Here is a 6000-nt window from a genome sequence, read left to right as displayed (position 1 = left end):
TGGAATCAGCCTTCATCAATATCAGGCTAATTACAAAACACTCCTGGCAGGCCGTGAAACGAATCGACCACTGAGACAGATTGGACCGCGGCAGCTATAGATGTCCACAGATATTAGTCTTTTTTAGCAAGGGCCCATAGGGAGACGGGGAGCCTGGCTGTGCTGCTGAGGAGAGGAGAGCTGGCTGGGAGAGCTACATTAAGCTAGCCACCCTCAGACTGAACATATGGATTCACATCTAATGTCTTATTGGGGCTTCAGCCCTGGAGRTTTCTCTAGAGATCTTGACAATGAAATAGTAAACATGATTTAGTATGACAAGATATAACAAGCTATGATATAAAGTAAGTTACTATATAATACAGGATAACATCACACGGTTTACCATTTTCTAAGATAACGCATGATATTTGTCAGTTCTTTTAGCTCCTATGCTTCTCTGTAGCTGTTGGACTTTCTGTCTTAGTTATGGGATGTCTCTGTCTGTATGGGTCTGGGTGTGACCATCAGGTGTCTGTGTCCCTGGAGTGGACCAGTGTGGCTCCCAGACCAAGCTTGGCTTCCGTCTATCATATGGAACCACTTTGGAGACCCCTCCCGCTCTCTCTCTTTCTCTCCTTCTCTCTCTTGCTCTCTCGCGCTCGCTCTCTCTCTTTCTCTCTGTATTAGGTTTCCCCCCTGAAACAAACTGAAGCGGTTATTTCAGTCCTTTCCCAGGTTGAAATAAAGAAGTAGTCTATTTTTCCTGCTCCCTCTTCCACCGGACAGTTTTTTCATTTCAGGTGAGTGTGGAGGTGGAGGCAGAGGCAGGGAGTCCCTGCACCGGAGAGAGGGAGCAGCAGGAAGGAAGTCATTACAGCGTTGTGTGGAGAGGGGCSCTGGGGGCCCTGGGAGCCAGCTGGCGGCGGTTTGGGAGGAAGAGGTGCGCGGGRGGGGGGACCTAGACGGGACAGGGGAAACCTGAGCCCCTGGAAATAGCTGAGAATGCCCTAAGAAAAACTTCCGCCCGCTTCGTCCCATCAACATTTCYCATAATGGTCTCAGCCTGCAAATAGGATGAGTAGGGGTCTCCCCACAGCTTTCCCCATACCCTACACCAGAGACACTTAGAGAGACAGAACTCATACACATATATGTACGTACACACAGAAATCACTAATAATGCAGTTGGGTAACTTTTTTTATTTTTCAAGTTGAAACAACTTGTTTTCACAGTGAGCTTATCTTACTTATTGTAACACCGGAAGGATTTCACAATCAAATCAAAAGCGTTCCTACTTTATGCCCGTGCTGAATCAGACTGGTGCTAGTTGGAATGAAGACCTATCTGGGAAAATAAATATTCAGATATTTGAACATGGAAGTTGAAAGTCAGGGAAATTCCAGTCTGTGTGCAATGTGGTTGTGTGAGCTTTTTGCCACTATATTCATATTGTTTTCATTTTGCCTGCGGTTGGATGGAGGTTTGGAGAGAACTCTAGCATGTAGTCGCAAATCAATCATAGTTTATTACAAAAAAAGATTTGTCTGAAAAGAATGCTTTTATCCGACTGCGTGACAGGAGTTTGACTCTCCATTCTCCTCGAGTCATCTGTGGATGCATGGAATATTACAGCAATGACAGTCAGTGGGAATGAGTTTTCTTCAGTCTTCATGGATCCTTCAACACGATGCGACCAGTTGGTTACCACTCTTTCATCACATAAGGGATTGGGTTGTTGTATTGTCAATAACTGAAATTGTACATTGTCAAGTCTTTCATGTAGACTAGAGCTCTCAGTTAGAGAGAGAAACCTTTGAGTTGTCCTTGGTTGAACCATTACAATTTTTCCTTTTTCATTAGGGGAAATGGTTGCAATTAACACAATAAAAAAGGAAAAATGTTAACTATTAGAGTTAACAATATTGTAGGCCTATGTCGAATAGAGTCTTAGGATTGATATTTGAATTCTATCGATAGATTGATGGCTAGACTAGTTTGATTGATGAGTTGACAATCTTTCCTTTGATCGATCCCCCTCCCTCTCTCTCTCTCTCTCTCTATAATTACAGTGATTGCACAGACACAAAATGACACGCTTACAACCTCAAATCACAGCCAGGGTAGGTAGTCCGAGAGACAGGAGTAGTGAAATCATTTTGGGGGAAATCACTGTAAAGAAATCAGCCGTCTGACTGAAAGGCTGCGGCGGCAAATTGAGACTATAGTCAAGGGTCCAATCTGGGAGGCATTTTCTCTGTTGATCAGAGGGACCTGGGAACTACTGCTGGGCTCCATAGACATCTGCTCTGGCAATTTCACCACACTGTAGCCTGCAAAGGTTAAACCACTAAAATGTAATATTTGCCTGGAGGGGGTCAAGGCAGAGCAATTACAAGGTACAATCGGCAGGGCTAATCAGCTACTGCGGCATACAGGGAGCTGGGCAAATAAGCCCTGATCAGAAGCACTGTTCTCCTTTTCTCCCGTGTCTCTGTTTACTTATTAAACCCTGTTCTCATGTTCAAGGGCCTGAATTTCCCCCCCCCCCCCATCAGCCCAGCAGGTACGTTTAGCTCCTGACACTTTTAAATGGGACCACACTTCACTGAAAGTCCTGTTAATCAGTATGGGTGCCCTTTGTGGTAGACAGGGGTCTTAAATGACTCTTTTCCAATCTGGCTGGCATTAACACCTATGGTGGAGGATGGGTATTGAGCCTAAGGACTGGAAACAAAGACATGTGGACCAGGAGTAGATCTGTATGTGTATGTACTACATGTATGTAGGGGAGACCGGGGCACAGAGTAACAACRAMATAACTCAAATTAGAAACCAGTTAGAAAGCTGTTAATCAACGTGAAAATGATTGGTTAGTTTATCTACATRCCTATGACATTATTATACTTTGTTCTATTGACAATAAGTCRTTTTGTRTTTTTTTGATTATTGACATGTGGAACATCCCTTATGTTTCTAATCATATAGGATTTTTATCAGTAAGAATAAGTATTTTCATTGGTGTAGTTGATTACAATTATTCTTGTATTTTCTCACAAGACTCAGATTAGATGCAAATTGTAACATTTGTTACTATTAAACCCCTTACCTAAAATTCGACGGTATTTTATATACTATTTAGACACATTCACATAATGATATAACATTTCACTTCTCTACATCAACTTTCCCAGTACAGCTAAGATAATACCTTAAAACATAAACATATTCATACTTTTGAATGCTAAACGTATCTTATATAAAGTATATACATTTTTTATCTAAAATGTTAAATTATAATATTTTTGGTCAATTTTGAGTATTTTCATATATCAGTTTCAAATATCAGTTTGAAATCATAAAATTGTTCAATTAACCCTCATTTTTACAATTGAAGACAGTGTTACATTTAACCCTGCAGCCTGTTACAATTAACCCCGCCTACATTTTGACTGCCGCCACTTGTAAACGACTGGTATGTCCTAGAAATGTAGTTACAGTGTGCAATGGTAGCTGAGATATGTGATGTTTGTATAAAAATATTATGAATCTAACTCAAATAATGTTTTCATAAATAAGCAAAAGACCGAAACTGTTACTTTGTGCCCYGGTCTCCCCTACATGTCAGCTCATTATCACATCACTGAAGGGGGTGGGGGCAATAATCTTTCACTGTTGTTTTCATGCCTACTCTTTGACACCAGCGTGGTAATGAGTGTGTATCAGCACCAGCATTAATGTATMATACAGTACCAGTGTCTGGTGTACAACACTTTTCAACAAGGCTCAGGAACAATTACTGGTAATTAAATATCTGCCAGTTACTGAAAAAGATAATTATGTCCTTGGTGTATAACACCAATTAATTACTTTTATTTCAGCGAGTAGCAAAGCTCTTTAAACAACGGTACGTGCTGATTCATATAGAGCACATACTTAAAAACGGGCATATTTAGTTATTTAGTTAGTATCTCTGTGATAGAAATGTGCTCCTGACAGAGAAGAGTAGACCAGAGCCAGAGGCAAATCTTTAACATTATGTAGATTCATTGGAATATTTTCTTCACCATTTTTTGTTTGCCAAAAAAGTTACAAGTAGTTAATTTGTGATGTGTCACATTAGAATGACGTCACTCGTCTAAATGTATTTGTATTTATTTAACTAGGCAAGTCTTTTAAGAACAAGTTCTTATTTACAATTTTTTTCATGACGGCCTACCCCGGCCAAACCCTAACGACACTGGGCCAATTGTGTGACGCCCTATGGGACTCCCAATCACGGCCGGTTGTAATACAGCCTGGAATCAAACCAGGGTCTATAGTGACACTTCTAGCACTGAGATGCAGTGCCTTAGACCGCTGCGCCACTCGGGAGTCAAAGACAATACCTTGTCATCTTATGATCTTGCATACTTATTTGGTCCTTTGTTGACCAATCCTCCCCCGGCTTCTCCAGGTGTACTGCACACTACTTGTTATGTGAGTTCCCCATTCATTCCTCTCTATACAGATGACACATTCTACGCTGCAGACTGCCATCCACTGGTGCTGCCAAGCTGGCAGACACACAGGACTAACACAGGTCCTATTCACACTCTAACCTCTCCCTCCCTCTCTCCTTCCCCTTCCCCTTCTTCCCTCCGTCCCACTGTACAGTGGCTGAAGGACCAGTGTGGTTGYTATTTACCAATGACTGAAAAGGATGGTAAAAATGTMAATCCATCATGAAGAATGAGTTGTGCTCCTACCTCATGTCTTTCAGAGGCTTGGTCATTGAATACGTACTGTATAAATCCAGGGCATAGGTCATGACCTGAAGCCAGCGTATACACATTATAGACGTAATCTAGCACGGCAACATGATTTCAAACTCCATATCCTCTCTGGTGTGGAGTTGAAACTACACGTGTGTAATATCCCTCAAAGCTCCCCATACCTACGCAACCAGAAACTCACATTCTTCTGCAAATATTCGATGTGTAGTTCGTAGAACAGAACTAAAGAACCAAAGAGAGGTGAGAATGCATGAATTAACCACAATCTATCTTTGGGCCTCAGGGCCTTAATACCTAACTTGAAAATACCTGTGTCCAACCATTAGTAATCTATTCAATCCCCAACCTATAAATGGTTACACAGCAACCCCTCTGAGGCAAAACCCACCAGATTCTCTCTGCTTTCAATCTAACTCTGGTTAATGAGATACAGAGTCACATTCCCTCTTCTCCTCATCTCTACTCTCTCACCATTTCACCAATTTTTCATCTACTCTCTCTGATCTCCCTCTCCATTCTTTCATCTCATACCCTCCTTAAACACAATTTCACTCTCTCTCTCTCTCTACCTTTCACTCAATCTATCTCTATTCACTCTCTTACTCCTCTCCCTTTTCACATTTTTTCTCATCATCATATCTCCTATTCGCATTGTATCATCGACCTCTTTCACCATTTATATTCATCTCTCCCTAATATCGAAAGCATTATCTATTACACCTACTCTCACCTACAACATATATTACTACTACTCTCCAATTCACATCTATATACACACATAACAATCTCTCTCATCCCACTATCTCACCACTTCACATAATTTATTCATATTCTCTCTCTCTCTAACTCTCTCTCTCTCGACAAAATCTCACCAGCAAAAGTAATAAAATTTCCTACTCCTCCACCTTTCCACAATTTCTCTCTCTCCTCAATCATAACTTTCTCTCTCTCTCTATCAATGTTTCTCTCTTCTCCTCTCTCTCTCTCTCCTCTCTCTCTCTCTCACTCTCACTCTCACTCCTCATCTCAACCATCTCACTCATCTCCCCTCTCTCTCTACCTTTCACATTTCTCTCTCTCTCTCTACCTTCACAATTTCTCTCTCTCTCTCTCTCTCCCTTTCACATTTTCTTTACTCTCTCTCTCTTCTACCTTTCATTTCTCTCTCTCTCTGTTTCCTTTGGTCTCAGAAGTACATACCATATCTATCGCCAGCTTGCTCTAGCCTCCTGCTCCCATGGTTTA

The sequence above is a fragment of the Salvelinus sp. IW2-2015 genome, unplaced genomic scaffold, assembly GCF_002910315.2.
Source record: "Salvelinus sp. IW2-2015 unplaced genomic scaffold, ASM291031v2 Un_scaffold2909, whole genome shotgun sequence".
NCBI lineage: Eukaryota > Metazoa > Chordata > Actinopteri > Salmoniformes > Salmonidae > Salvelinus > Salvelinus sp. IW2-2015.
The sequence above is the reverse complement of the archived record's forward strand: the minus strand, read 5'-3'. Positions refer to the sequence as shown.